This window comes from Ranitomeya imitator, chromosome 1, assembly GCF_032444005.1.
Source record: "Ranitomeya imitator isolate aRanImi1 chromosome 1, aRanImi1.pri, whole genome shotgun sequence".
NCBI classification, from domain to species: Eukaryota; Metazoa; Chordata; class Amphibia; order Anura; family Dendrobatidae; genus Ranitomeya; species Ranitomeya imitator.
The window spans coordinates 438,140,260-438,156,610 of NC_091282.1; the positions used below are offsets into that span (position 1 = coordinate 438,140,260).

A 16,351-nucleotide genomic window follows, 5' to 3' on the forward strand; every position below is an offset into this window, starting at 1 on the left:
CCCCACTCGCCTCAGTGCGGGGCCGCTGCATCTCTGACCCCACTCGCCTCAGTCCAGGGCCACTGTATCTCTAACCCCACTCGCCTCAGTCCAGGGACGCTGTATCTCTAACCCCACTCGCCTCAGTGCGGGGCCGCTGCATCTCTGACCCCACTCGCCTCAGTCCAGGGCCACTGTATCTCTAACCCCACTCGCCTCAGTGCAGGGCCGCTGCATCTCTGACCCCACTCGCCTCAGTGCAGGGCCGCTGTATCTCTAACCCCACTCGCCTCAGTGCAGAGCCACTGCATCACTGACCCCACTCGCCTCAGTCCAGGGCCGCTGTATCTCTGATCCCACTCGCCTCAGTCCAGGGCCGCTGCATCTCTGACCCCACTCGCCTCAGTCCAGGGCCGCTGCATCTCTGACCCCACTCGCCTCAGTGCAGGGCCGCTGCATCTCTGACCCCACTCGCCTCAGTGCAGGGCCGCTGCATCTCTGACCCCACTCGCCTCAGTGCAGAGCCACTGCATCACTGACCCCACTCGCCTCAGTCCAGGGCCGCTGTATCTCTGATCCCACTCGCCTCAGTCCAGGGCCGCTGTATCTCTAACCCCACTCGCCTCAGTGCAGAGCCACTGCATCACTGACCCCACTCGCCTCAGTCCAGGGCCGCTGTATCTCTGATCCCACTCGCCTCAGTGCGGGGCCGCTGTATCTCTGACCCCACTCGCCTCAGTGCGGGGCCGCTGCATCTCTGACCCCACTCGCCTCAGTGCGGGGCCGCTGCATCTCTGACCCCACTCGCCTCAGTGCGGGGCCGCTGCATCTCTGACCCAACTCGCCTCAGTGCGGGGCCGCTGCATCTCTGACCCCACTCGCCTCAGTGCAGGGCCGGTGCATCTCTGACCCCACTCGCCTCAGTCCAGGGCCGCTGTATGTCTAACCCCACTCGCCTCAGTGCAGGGCCGCTGCATCTCTGACCCCACTCGCCTCAGTGCAGGGCCGCTGCATCTCTGACCCCACTCGCCTCACTCCAGGGCCGCTGTATCTCTGACCCCACTCGCCTCAGTGCAGGGCCGCTGCATCTCTGACCACACTCGGCTCAGTCCAGGGCCGCTGCATCTCTGATCCCACTCACCTCATTGTAGGCTGCTGTATCTCTGACCATACTCACCTCAGTGTAGGCTGCTGTATCTCTGAACATACTCACCACAGTCCACACTCACCTCAGTGTAGGCTGCTGTATCTCTGACCATACTCACCACAGTCCACACTCACCTCAGTGTAGGCTGCTGTATCTCTGACCATACTCACCACAGTCCACACTCACCTCAGTGTAGGCTGCTGTATCTTTGACCATACTCACCAGTCCACACTCACCTCAGTGTACGCTGCTGTATCTTTGACCATATTCACCTCAGTCCACAGTCACCTCATGGTAGACTGCTGTATCTGACCATACTCACCTCAGTCCACACTCACCTGAGTGAAGGCTGCTGTATCTCTAACCCCACTCGCCTCAGTGCAGGGCCGCTGCATCTCTGACCCCACTCGCCTCAGTCCGGGGCAGTTGTATCTCTGACCCCACTCGCCTCAGTGCGGGGCCGCTGCATCTCTGACCCCACTCGCCTCAGTCCAGGGCAGTTGTATCTCTGACCCCACTCGCCTCAGTCCAGGGACGCTGTATCTCTAACCCCACTCGCCTCAGTGCAGAGCCACTGCATCTCTGACCCCACTCGCCTCAGTCCAGGGCCGCTGTATCTCTGACCCCACTTGCCTCAGTGCAGGGCCGCTGCATCTCTGACCCCACTTGCCTCAGTGCGGGGCCGCTGCATCTCTGACCCCACTTGCCTCAGTGCGGGGCCGCTGCATCTCTGACCCCACTCGCCTCAGTGCGGGGCCGCTGCATCTCTGACCCCACTCGCCTCAGTGCGGGGCCGCTGCATCTCTGACCCCACTCGCCTCAGTGCGGGGCCGCTGCATCTCTAACCCCACTCGCCTCAGTGCGGGGCCGCTGCATCTCTGACCCCACTCGCCTCAGTCCAGGGCCGCTGCATCTCTGACCCCACTCGCCTCAGTGCGGGGCCGCTGCATCTCTGACCCCACTCGCCTCAGTGCGGGGCCGCTGCATCTCTGACCCCACTCGCCTCAGTGCGGGGCCGCTGCATCTCTGACCCCACTCGCCTCAGTGCGGGGCCGCTGCATCTCTGACCCCACTCGCCTCAGTGCGGGGCCGCTGCATCTCTGACCCCACTCGCCTCAGTGCGGGGCCGCTGCATCTCTGACCCCACTCGCCTCAGTGCGGGGCCGCTGCATCTCTGACCCCACTCGCCTCAGTGCGGGGCCGCTGCATCTCTGACCCCACTCGCCTCAGTGCGGGGCCGCTGCATCTCTGACCCCACTCGCCTCAGTGCGGGGCCGCTGCATCTCTGACCCCACTCGCCTCAGTGCGGGGCCGCTGCATCTCTGACCCCACTCGCCTCAGTGCGGGGCCGCTGCATCTCTGACCCCACTCGCCTCAGTGCGGGGCCGCTGCATCTCTGACCCCACTCGCCTCAGTGCGGGGCCGCTGCATCTCTGACCCCACTCGCCTCAGTGCGGGGCCGCTGCATCTCTGACCCCACTCGCCTCAGTGCAGGGCCGCTGCATCTCTGACCCCACTCGCCTCAGTCCAGGGCCGCTGTATGTCTAACCCCACTCGCCTCAGTGCAGGGCCGCTGCATCTCTGACCCCACTCGCCTCAGTGCAGGGCCGCTGCATCTCTGACCCCACTCGCCTCACTCCAGGGCCGCTGTATCTCTGACCCCACTCGCCTCAGTGCAGGGCCGCTGCATCTCTGACCACACTCGGCTCAGTCCAGGGCCGCTGCATCTCTGATCCCACTCACCTCATTGTAGGCTGCTGTATCTCTGACCATACTCACCTCAGTGTAGGCTGCTGTATCTCTGAACATACTCACCACAGTCCACACTCACCTCAGTGTAGGCTGCTGTATCTCTGACCATACTCACCACAGTCCACACTCACCTCAGTGTAGGCTGCTGTATCTTTGACCATACTCACCAGTCCACACTCACCTCAGTGTACGCTGCTGTATCTTTGACCATATTCACCTCAGTCCACAGTCACCTCATGGTAGACTGCTGTATCTGACCATACTCACCTCAGTCCACACTCACCTGAGTGAAGGCTGCTGTATCTCTGACCATACTCACCTCAGTCCACACTCACCTCAGTGTAGGCTGCTGTGTCTCTGACCATACTCACCTCAGTCACCTCAGTGTAGGCTGCTGTATCTCTGGCCATACTCACCTCAGTGTAGGCTGCTGTGTCTCTGACCATACTCACCTCAGTGTAGGCTGCTGTATCTCTGACCATACTCACCTCAGTGTAGGCTGCTGTGTCTCTGACCATACTCACCTCAGTGTAGGCTGCTGTGTCTCTGACCATACTCACCTCAGTGTAGGCTGCTGTATCTCTGACCATACTCACCTCAGTGTTTGACCGCTTCTGCCCTTTCGCCCTGTCCGTACTGATCCTCCCCTCGTCTCCCCCACACCGCACACAGCGTGTGAAGTCCGGGCAGGAGGGAGGCTTATTGACTGCAGTGCGCATGTGCAGAGAGCGCCTCCTGTTACAAAGACTGATAACAGTGAGGTGCACGCTGCGGAGAGGAGGATGCCGCACTCACGTCTCCTGTGAGTGGAACTTTTCGCCTCGCTCCTCAGCTCTTGGGCGGATTTCTAGTCACACTGAGGAGCTTCCAGGACTTACTTGCAGCGTCCCTGTTCTTAGTGCGGGCAGTCCTTTCTGAGGTGAGTGGTGCCCTCTCTGCGCAGCAGTGTACCTGATGTTCTGGGCTTGCTGCTCTGTTGGACATGGTGGAGGTCTGCCTGTGCCCAGCTGGGTGGTCTCCTTGCTGGTTATATCCGGGCACCTGGGTCTCCCCCTGAGGATGGCAGGGGGCAGCAGGTGACACAGGGGGCAGTGCTGCTCACTCCTGCCCTGGCTCCCTGTGACTGCAGTGGGTGGCCAGTATGGCTGGGACTAGGGGCTTCCAGCCCTGGGATTAGTGGTCTGTGGAGGAGCAGCAGTACAGGACCTGGAAAGAAGCAAATGTGGCTTTAAAAATGGTGGCTGCATGTCACTTTTTAACCCCTAACGTTTGCTGACTGCATGAGGCTAGCATTAGGCTTCCTATTGAGCGCGTCTTGAAAATCAGGTAGTTTTGGGCACATTTTAGAACTTGTCAAAAATGATGTGTGCCAGATCTGTGTGCAACCACATTGGTAAATCTGTCCCATACTTTTTATTTTTGGCCAAAATCCCTGCAGTTAGATGTTAACTGGACACTGGACATATGATCATGTTTGGCTGTAAGAAAATAATGCGTGTGTATTAACCCCTTAGTGACCGAGCCAAATTTTTGAAATCTGACCAGTGTCACTTTATGTGGTAATAACTCTGCAACTCTTCAACAAATCCCAGTGATTTTGAGATTGTTTTTTCGTGACACATTATACTTTATGATAATGGTAAATTTAGTTCAACATTTTTTGTGTTTATTTATAAAAAATATAAAAAAATTGAGAAAAATGTTAAAAAATTAGCAATTTTCTAAATTTGAATGATTATCCCTTTAATCCAGATAGTCATACAACAGCAAACCATTAATAAATAACATTTCCCACATGTCTGCTTTACATCAGCACCATTTGTAACATGTTATTTTATTTTGTTAGCATTTTAGGAGGTTTAAAAATGTAGCAGCAATTTTTCATTTTTTCAAAGAAATTTACCACATTTATTTTTTTAGGGACTTATCCATGTTTGAAGTGACTTTAGGGGTCTCATATATTGGGAAACCCCCAAACGTGATACCATTTTAAAAACAGCACCCCCTGACATATTGAAAACTGCTGTCAGGTAGTTTATTAATCCTTCAGGTGCTTTACAGGAATTAATGCAAAGTGGCATGACAGAAATGAAAATGTGTATTTTTACCACCTAAATGTTGCTAACTTCTAAACAGATTACTACAGCCGTCAGACTCTGAGGCCGCTATTTGGTCATGAATTGCCATCGCAAACATCAGGACAACAAAATCATGATCTGAGGGCACCAATTGGGATAAAGAAGAAGCCCCCACACTCTGTTAACCATTTACAATGATGTAGTCACTTTTGACAGCAGCATCTAAGGGGTTAAACAGATTTGGACGGTGCAAACACTGATCGTGGATGATACAGCAAGTTGTCAGCTATAGTGTACAACCAACAGATGCTGGATTGTCATCTGTATGGGGAGGCTATTCTCTTATATCTCAGGTCAGTTAAAAGACGTATTGGCGGTCATTAAGGGGTTAAACAAAGTTTTTTTTGTTGTGTTTTTTTTTTTTTTTTCTTCACTTTTCCACTTATATCGATCCATACATCAGCTTTTAACCTTTTTACTTGGTTGAAAAAGGCACAAGTTTTACGAAATGATGCAAAAAAAAAAAAGATGGCATGTGAATGGTGTCTTACTAAACCTCCAATATTTAGACAGAAAACTGAAGGTGCCCATAAACCTTTAGGATACAGTCCATGTTCTGCCAGCAGTGCCTGGCTAGACGAAGGATCTCTTGACCTGAACTAACCATATCATGGTCACTTATGTATGATGCTGTTAGATAAGATCAGCTCTGTGGTCGGGCTGGGCAGTGCCACCTGAACACTGGCTGTAAAATATAAAAATATGTAGAATTAAGAGTCCTCAGTGGTTGATACCTTTTTAATGGCTAACTGAAAAGATGGTAACAAATTTCAGACTACACAGGTCTCTTCATCAGGCAAAGACTAAAAGAAATTCTGAAGAATCACATATTTATGCACAACACTAGATGGTGGCCCGATTCTAACGCATCGGGTATTCTAGAATATGCATGCCCACGTAGTATATTGCCCGACCCGCGTAGTATATTGCACAGCCCGCGCAGTACCACGCACGTAGTGTATTGCACAGGCCGCGCAGTACATTGCAATGTGGGCACCATATCCCTGTTAAAAAAAGAATTAAAATAAAAAATAGTCATATACTCACCCTCCGTTGGCCCCGGATCGAAGCGGTTACCGACGCTCCTCGCACGCTCTGGTCTGAAGAGTGCATTGCGGTCTCGCGAGATGATGACGACTTGGCGGTCTCGCGAGACCGCACGTCATCATCTCGCGAGACTACAATGCATGGAGCGGTCACCGGGGCGTCGCGAGGAGCGGGAAAGGCCTGTTCCTGATCCGACGGACGGTGAGTATATAACTATTTTTTATTTTTTTAAATTATTTTTAACATTAGATCTTTTTACTATTGATGCGGCATAGGCAGCATGAATAGTAAAAAGTTGGTCACACAGGGTTAATAGCAGCGTTAACCCAGTGTGTTACACTGCGGTCAACGCTGCCATTAACCCTGTGTGAGCACTGACTGCGGGGAGGAAGGAGCTGCCATTTTTCCGCCGGACTGTGCCCGTCGCTGATTGGTCGTGGCAAAACAGCCATGACCAATCAGCGACTTAGATTTCCACGACCAATCAGCGACTTAGATTTCCATGACAGACAGAGGCCGCGACCAATGAATATCCGTGACAGACAGACAGAAAAACAGACAGACGGAAGTGACCCTTAGACAATTATATAGTAGATAGCACAGAAAAAAAAAAAACATGGATAAGACAGGTGACATGAAGCAGAATTACCATGAGTGATAAACCGTTATGTCCATAAATATTGGACCAATTCTTAGATAAGGAATGTTTTATTGTCCTCTGATTGGGGTCTGGTTCTGTTGTGATGACCCCTCATAGTCTGAGGGGCAAGTTACTTAGTTGATGTAAAAAGACATAAATCCATGCGGCACATTCATTCCTGAACTAAGAGAAAAAAGAATGGATCTACCTTTGGCAATACATTTTTGTCTCCCAAATCATAACATTCTGGACATGAAATTACTTGTAATAAAAGGTAGATTCAAATCTAAGAGAGACAGAAGAGTATGGGAATACAAACTGATGATGACCTTTGACAGTCTTAGTTCAGGAATGAATGTGTCGCATGGATTTATGTCTTTTTACATCAACTAAGTAACTTGCCCCTCAGACTATGAGGGATCATCACAACAGAACCAGACCCCAATCAGAGGACAATAAAACATTCCTTATCTAAGAACTGGTCCAATATTTATGACCATAACGGTTTATCACTCATGGTAATTCTGCTTCATGTCACCTGTTTTATCCATGTGTCTTTTTTTTTCTGTGCTATGTTGTGCATAAATATGTGATTCTTCAGAATTTCTTTTAGTATTTGCCTGATGAAGAGACCTGTGTAGTCTTGAAAGCTTGCAATTTGTTACTATCTTTTCAGTTAGCCATTAAAAGGTATCAACCACTTAGGACTCTCAATTCTACTGACTTCTGACTACTGGCTAATATGGTACCGAAATATTTATCTTTCATGTGTAAAATATAAGTGTGCCTTTAGATTTCTATTCACCAAATGATTTGCCCAATAGCTATCCCTCCTGACAATCCACCATACACCTGGATATTGTGCTCTGTATGGTGAGAGGAGCGAGCCTCTTCCAGACACCACTAGTAAAGGTTTATCTTCCTGAAAATTAGAGCCTCTGATGGGAATTTCAAACTGCCCGACCCTTCCCTATGCGGACATACTGTCAGTGGTTAAAGGGGATGTCCACAGTGTCGGGCATGGTAAAAGCCGCTGCTCACAATGAACTTGATTGAAGCCGTGACTCTGTCTGAAAGCCTGAGACTGCCGGGAGGAATAAAGTTAATTTCCTCCTCATAGCTGGGCTTTGAGTACCAAGGCCACACTGCTTTAGAACACTAAAGGTACCGTCACATTAAGCGACGCTGCAGCGATCTAGACAACGATCCCGATCGCTGCAGCGTCGCTGGTCAGCTGTCACACAGACAGCTCTCCAGCGACCAACAATGCCGAAGTCCCCTGGTAACCAGGGTAAACATCGGGTTACTAAGCGCAGGGCCGCGCTTAGTAACCCGATGTTTACCCTGGTTACCAGCGTAAACGTAAAAACAAACAAACGCTACATACTTACATTCCGGTGTCTGTCCTCTCCGGCGCTCTGCTTCTCTGCACTAAGCGCCGGCCGGAAAGCAGAGCACAGCGGTGACGTCACCGCTGTGCTTTCCGGCCGCTGTGCTTACACAGTGCAGAGAAGCACAGCGCCGGAGGACAGACAACGGAATGTAAGTATGTAGTGTTTGTGTTTTTTTTTTTTTTTACATTTACACTGGTAACCAGGGTAAACATCGGGTTACTAAGCGCGGCCCTGCGCTTAGTTACCCGATGTTTACCCTGGTTACCAGTGAAAACATCGCTGAATCGGCGTCACACACGCCGATTCAGCGATGTCTGCGGGAGTCCAGCGACTAAATAAAGTTCTGGACTTTCTGCACCGACCAACAATGGCACAGCAGGATCCTGATCGCTGCTGCCTGTCAAACTGAACGATATCGCTAGCCAGGACGCTGCAACGTCACGGATCGCTAGCAATATCGTTCAGTGTGAAGGTACCTTATCTTGTGGATTTGCTCCATATCTGCAGGATAAGTGTTTGTGAACTTGACAAGTTCCCTTTAAAGGGACTCAACAGCAGAGACTGACTTTTCAAATAAAGTACTGGCACTCGGTGCACCTTTCCACCTCTTGTTTTCCCTCCAGGTGATGGAACTATTGTCTGTTCAGGTGACATCGCCTGTGCAATACTAAGGAAATCCTGAATACATGACCTTTTGGTAGCTCTCGCAGACTGGATTTGCGGAAAACCTCTCTAATGTGCAGCAATACTGCATTTCTTATCTCTGAATCTTTTTCTGCAGGTGTCCACACCAAAACACACAATGGCAGTCTCCTCTTGATTACATGTTTCCCTTTTTTGATACATTTTCAGGTTTTTGTTTTTTTTCTGGCTCCCTAGAGAAGCCCATAGGAAAAAGAAAGCTCACGTGAACAGTGTCAGTGGGCATGACTTTTATCATCCACTTTTCTTAAACTGCTAAAGGGGTTATGCAGCACTTTTAAAGGGAACTTGTCACCCCCAAAATCAAAGGTGAGCTAAGCCCACCAGCATCAGGGGCTTATCTACATCATTCTGGAATGCTGTAGATAAGCCCCCCCCCCCCCCCCCCTGATGTATCCTGAAAGATGAGAAAAAGAGGTTAGATTATACTCATCCAGGGGCGTTCCCAGTACGATGGGCCTCGTGGTCTGGTCCGGGGCCTCCCATCTTCTTACGATGACGTCCTCTTCAGCAGCTCCCGCGCAGGCGTACTTTGTCTGCCCTGTTGAGGGCAGAGCAAAGGAGCAAAGTACTGCAGTGTGCAGGTGCTGGGCCTCTCTGACCTTTTCTGGCACCTGCGCACTGCAGTACTTTGCTCTGCCCTCAACAGGCCAGACAAAGCACGCCTGTGCCGCAGCGTGAAGACAAGAAGAGGACGACATCGTAAGAAGATGGGAGGGACCGGACCGCGACACCCAGCGCAGCGGGACCTCCCCTGGGTGAGTATAATCTAACCTCTTTTTATCATCTTTTAGGATACATTGGGGGCTTATCTACAGCATTCCAGAATGCTGTAGATAAGCCCCTGATGCTGGTGGGCGTAGCTCACCTTCGATTTTGGGGGTGACAGGTTCCCTTTAATACCGTTGCATATGGGGCTAAAAGCTAACAGGAAGGTAATTAGTACCTACCTGCCTGTTCTGCAAGGGGAACATCTCTGTTGACTAAACCAGTGATTCTACTACATAATTTCACCCCTCCTGAGCACCTCCTCTTCCGGTCATCTGTTGACAGGTTGTCACTGCAGACATCTTGCTGATTGACAAATGCCTCCCCGCAGTTGGGCAGCGGAAGCCGACTGACAATCAGCATGACCTCTGCAGTAACTCAACAATCAACAGAGCAGAAGAGAAAATGCTTCTCTGTGACATCAGGGGAAGTTCCAGAATTGCTGGCAGGAGAGGTCCGTGACCACTCTGAGCCAGCAGAGATCAGCGCTGGGCTGAATAGGCAAGTAGTTAGCAACTACCTGTCAGTAAGTTCTTAGCCTCATACTCAAAAATATTAAACTCGTATTTAAAAGCATCAGACGTTCTGCAGAAAAACTGGTGACTATATGTGTTAACATGGCCTTTAACCCCTTTCTGACATGTGACATAATAACCAATTACTGCGCCCTGGACCTAATTGACCATGGACAGATTATTACGTCATGGCGATGGTGGGCAATTCTGACAGCTGACACCCAGCACTAAGTGCCAGGAGCGGTCCCGCACTCTAACCCCCTAAACGCTGCGATCGCAGCTTTTCATGAGCCGGCGGAGAAACTTGCGCATCAATACCCGGCACTCGGGGCCTGAGTGTGTGGCTGCCTAGAAATATATGTAGTGCTGTAGAGCCACATATGGGGTATTACCAAGTTCAGTAGAAATTGTGGGACAAATTTTGGTGCCATTTTTACCCACTTCTTGTGTGAAAATGTAGTCTTTGGCTAAAGCAAAATTTTATTGGCAAAAATATAGTTATTTTGTCTTCACTGCCAAATGGTATACAATTCTGTGACACACCCATGGTGGCAATATAATTACTGCACCCCAAGATGAATTCATTGAGTGGTGTAGTTTGTAAAATGGGGTCACTTATGGGGGGTTCTGCTGTTCTGGCACCTCATGGGCTCTCCCAGTGCAAACCATAACGGTAAAATCTGGCGCTCCTTGCCTTCTGAGCTTTGCATGGTGCATGAAAAATATTTATCGATTTACATGTAGGGTACTGGCACACTCAGGAAAAAATAAACCTCTGTTTGTTGTTAAAAAAAAAAAAAAAAAAAAAAAATTATATATATATATATATATATATATATATACCAAGATCTATCTATCTTTTCCTATCGCCACGACAGCACCCACAACGAGAGAGGGGATCCGCCCACCTTCCGGACAGGAACCTACAGGTTAAAAAGGGGCGGTCCCCCTCGCCCTCCAGTTTGGGTTCCTGTCCGGACGGCAGGAGCCTACAGGTCATTTCGTCTTACCCGGGTCCGCCAAGCCTCTGTGCGGTGTCCGGGGAGAACGGCAGAGTCGGGGGCCCGGAAGCAGCGTCGGGGGAAGTCCTGTTTCCAGCTTCCCCCCTCGTCTGGCAAGGAGCGGCATGGCCGGGCGATAGAAGTGACGTTCCCGGGGGAAGGCACGCCGCCCTGGGTCGTCCACACGCGCGCGACGCTGCGGGAGCAGGTCGGCGCTTATGACCCGGAAGTAGTGTAAACAACTTCCGGAGGAGGCCGGGAGGAGGAGAGCGGGACTTTCAAAGGAGCAGCGCTCAGGTGAGATCGGTGTGCCGCATCATGTCTTCAGCAGGAGACGCCGAACACCGACAGGCAGGAGAGCACAGTTCTCGTAGCGGTGAACGTGGGCAGCAGGACCCTGGCAAATCAGCGTCACGTCGCACCTCACCCCCTCAAAAACCGGTACTCTACATTTTCCATCGGTGGTGAGTGTATTATGTAAACCATTGCCTGATACAGCTGTGTTTTCTACACTATGCTTTATTATAGGGGAAAAAGGTCTCCAAGTCTAAGCATAAGCAGTGTGCTGTATGTACAGAGCCTCTACCTGACGCCTATGTAAAAAGATTGTCAATCATGCATATGTCGTATGTTAGAAGAAGAGGCCCCTCTCCGGGTATCGGATTTGAGGGAGGTAATTAGGGAAGAGATAAAATCATCCCTTAAAACCAGACGGCATGAGAAAAGCAGTGTGGAGTTGGTGTCCGATTCCAGCCCTTCAGTACAAGAGGGCGAATGTTCGGAAAGTTCTTCGGCATCCTCTTCAGATGAGGAGGGAAGACCTTGCTTTTCTACAGAGGGTATGGAAACCTTAATTAAGGCAGTCCGTGCGACTATGGGGGTCGCAGAGAGTAAGGAACCAAAAACAACCCAGGAGATCATGTTCGCTGGGCTGAGCCAGAGGAATAGGAAAGCTTTCCCAGTGGTCGATTCAGTTAAGGACCTGATCAGACGGGAGTGGGACAAGCTGGATAAAGGATTTTTACCCTCAGCTGCGAAAAGGAGGTACCCCTTTGAAGATGACACTTTATCTCAGTGGATGAAGGTTCCGAAAATAGATGCGGCAGTAGCCTCTACTTCAAAAACAGCCTCACTTCCGTTAGAAGATGTAGGGCTCCTCAAGGATCCTTCAGATAGGAAGGCTGACATGCTCCTTAAAAGACTATGGGAGTCATCATCTGGAGCCTTTAAGCCGGCTATCGCAGGCACCTGTACGGCCAGATCAATCATGGTCTGGGTGACTCAGCTGGAGGAACACATCAAAGCGAAGGTACCCAGGGATAAATTGTTGAATTCCCTGTCTCAAGTCAGAGAAGGAGCAGCTTATCTAGCGGATGCCTCAATTGACTCTCTGAAATTGGCCGCAAGATCGGCAGGTCTTTCAAATGCAGCCAGACGGGCACTATGGCTAAAGACATGGAAAGGGGATGCTCAGGCTAAAGCTAAACTTTGCTCCATTCCATGTAGGGGTGAGTACCTATTCGGCCCAGTACTAGATGACATCCTTGCAAAAGCAGAAGATAGGAAGAAGGGTTTTCCTAAAACGTTTACTCCCACTTTTAGGAACGCCTTCCGAAGACGCATGCCCTTCAGAAGGTTCCAGGCAGACCAGCAGGGATATAATCGCGACTGGGAAACATCAGATCAAAAGAAGAAAGGTGGATACTATAAGAACCCTTCATCTTTCTCAAGACGTAGTCGTAATTACAGATAATACAGACCTACCAGTAGGTGGAAGACTAAAGTTCTTCTCAAATAAATGGAAAGAGATTACTTCTAGCGCCTGGATAATGGGGGTGGTTGAGTCCGGATTAAAATTAGAATTTTTAAGAACTCCCCCAGATTATTTTGTGATAACATCACTGGACACCCCGGCCCAACAACAGGCCTTAGAATTAGAGATTCAACAATTGCTTACAAAGCGAGTTATTGAAGAAATACCAAAACATCAGGAGAAGTCGGGTTTTTACTCTCCGTTATTCTTAATCTCTAAACCTGACGGGTCCTTTAGGACTATCATAAATTTGCGAAAATTAAATAAATATCTTCAGTACCACGCTTTTAAGATGGAATCCATTAAGTCAACAACTAAGCTTTTGTTCCCTAGGTGCTACATGTCGGTCTTGGATCTAAAAGACGCGTACTACCATCTTCCAGTCCACAGAAATCACCAGAAATTCCTCAGGATGGCAGTATGGGTAAACCATCAGATTAAACATTTTCAATTTTTGGCAATGCCATTTGGCCTGTCCATGGCACCTAGAGTTTTTACTAAGATTGTTTCAGAAGTAATGGCCCATATCAGGGAGAGAGGGCACCACAAGGGTTTCTATCTAGACGATTTTTTGATAGTAGGAAATTCAGTTGACCAGTGTACGTCTAGGGTAAATGCCATAATATCATCCCTACAGGAACTTGGATGGATAATCAACTGGAAAAAGTCAAAACTGGAACCCACAAGACGTCAAATGTTCCTAGGAGTTCTTCTAGACTCAGAAGATCAATCATCCTTCCTACCAGAAGAAAAGAAGCAGAAGATCGTTCAAAGGATCACGACAGTAAGGACAGTTACAAACTTAAGTCTAAGAGACGCAATGTCTCTACTAGGATCTCTGACTGCGTGTATACCGGCGGTGAGATGGGCTCAGGCTCATACCCGAATGCTGCAATACGAAGTTCTTCAAGCAGAAAAAGATCTTCATGGTGCTCTGAGCAGAAGGTTCAAATTATCACCCGCCACTCTTCACGATCTGAGATGGTGGCTCAATCCGGTACATTTGTCAAAAGGAGTTCTCTGGACCATCAATCTGAACAAGATAGTTACAACAGATGCCAGCCCGTTCGGTTGGGGAGCCCATATGGGAGATATTCTAGCCCAAGGGCGATGGTCGATTCAAGAGTCCCAGAACTCCTCAAATCTAAGAGAGCTTACGGCAGTCAATCAGGCTCTTCTTTCCTTACTACCATCCCTGAGGAATATGCATGTACAGATACAATCAGACAATATGACTGTAGTAGCCTATATCAATCATCAGGGGGGGACAAGATCTCGATCCCTGATGACCACTACAGCACAGATATTGTCTCTGGCCGAGAGATACCTTCAGTCCCTGTCGGCAGTTCATATAAGAGGGGAACTCAATATAGAGGCGGACTACCTCAGTCGCCATTCCCTTCGTCAGGGAGAGTGGTCCCTAGACCAACAAATATTCGATCAGCTAGTCAATCTGTGGGGGTTGCCGACAATAGATCTGTTTGCTACGAGGAAGAACAGGAAGGTCAGAAGGTTCGCATCTTTACAGATAGCAGACCAACCATTCATAGTGGATTCCCTTCGTGTCCGTTGGGATTTCCAGCTGGCATACGCCTTTCCCCCAATGTGTCTGATTCCGATAGTTCTCAGGAAAATCCGGGAGGAAAGAGCCAGAGTGATCTTAATAGCCCCCTTCTGGCCCAGGAGGCCTTGGTTCTCTCTCCTCAGGACAATGTCTGTGACCGATCCCTGGGTGTTGCCAGTGGTTCCGGAACTCCTTTCTCAAGGTCCATTTCGTCATCCAAATTTGGAGACTCTTCACTTAACGGCTTGGAACTTGAGAGGGAGCTTCTGAGGGAGAGGGGGTTCTCTAATGCTTTAATAGCTACCTTATTGAAAAGCAGGAAGGAGGTCACTACAAAGATCTACACAAAAATTTGGAAAAAATTCCTTACGTTTTATCAACAGCCATTAGGAGATAAAGCGCCGATTTCGGCTATTTTAGAATTTCTTCAGAAAGGCTGGGAATTGGGTTTAGCAGTCAACACTCTAAGAGTTCATGTTTCAGCCTTGGGAGCTCTATATAACAGTGATATAGCTGGTAATAGATGGGTTGCTAGATTTATTAAAGCATATCAGCGTTCTAACCCAATCCATATTGTAAGAATACCCCCTTGGGATTTAAATTTGGTGCTTGAGGCGTTGACTGAACCTCCTTTCGAGCCTTTAGACTCTATTTCAATAAAAAATTTAACCTTAAAAACAGCTCTACTCTTAGCATTAACATCTGCCAGGAGAGTCAGTGATATACATGCGTTATCAGTAGATCCTCCCTATTTGATAATTCTCCAGGATAAGATTGTCCTAAAACCTGATCCCGCATACCTACCGAAGGTAGCAACTAAATTTCATAGGAGTCAGGAAATTTATTTACCATCTTTCTATGAAAATCCAGGTTCAGAAGAAGAGAAAAAATATCATACTCTAGATGTAAAGAGGGCGATATTAGAATACCTGGATAGGACACAAAGCTGGAGACAGAGTAGGGCTCTGTTTGTTTCTTTTCAGAATCAGAAAAAGGGTTCTGGTGTCACGAAGAACTCTATCGCTAGATGGATTAGAGAAGCGATATGTCTTGCCTACTCTGCCAAGGGAGTAACACCACCAGAAGGCATCAGGGCGCACTCCACTCGGGCCATGGCATCATCCTGGGCGGAGAAGGCAGATGTCCCCATTGAAATGATATGTAAGGCGGCAACTTGGTCATCACCTTCCACCTTTTATAAGCACTATCGCCTTGATCTATCCGCTAATTCCAGCTTACAGTTTGGCCGTTCAGTACTTAGTGCTGTGGTCCCTCCCAGTTAAATAGTCTTTGAAAGTCTCTCGTTGTGGGTGCTGTCGTGGCGATAGGAAAACCGGTTTTTACGTACCGGTAATAGGATTTTACAGAGTCCACGACAGCACCCATACATTCCCCCCCGTATTTAGTTACTTATTCCTGCACTCTGTTGGAAAGTGTGCCTTAGAGATCACTCTATAGAGGTGGTGGTATTTAGTATTGTTTAAGATAATATTGTCATGTACTGATGCATTGGCGGTATCCCTTGTACTCTGGAACACAAACTGGAGGGCGAGGGGGACCGCCCCTTTTTAACCTGTAGGTTCCTGTCCGGAAGGTGGGCGGATCCCGTCTCTCGTTGTGGGTGCTGTCGTGGACCCTGTAAAATCCTATTACCGGTACGTAAAAACCGGTATCCAGTGCCTACAAGTAGTATTCAACCCCCTGCAGATTTAGCAGGTTTTGAAATTAACTTGGCATTGTGACATTTGGACTGTAGATCAGCCTAGAAGTGTGAAATGCACTGCAGCAAAAAAGAATGTTATTTCTTTGTTTATTTTTTTTTTTAAATTGTGAAAAGTCTTTTCAGAGGGTCATTTATTATTCAACTCCTCAACCCACCAGAATTCTGTTT

At 49.0% G+C, this 16,351-nt stretch overlaps 1 protein-coding gene across 1 annotated transcript in view; it reads left to right on the forward strand.

Moving 5' to 3' along the window:
* The first annotated feature begins 3,627 nt into the window (after positions 1-3,627).
* KANK1 (KN motif and ankyrin repeat domains 1) overlaps positions 3,628-16,351 on the forward strand; it is a 421,162-nt gene continuing 408,438 nt past the window's right edge. Inside the window, exon 1 of the mRNA XM_069763873.1 lies at positions 3,628-3,797. The gene's annotated coding sequence lies outside the window, so the exon portion shown is untranslated. The remainder of the gene's footprint in view (positions 3,798-16,351) is intronic.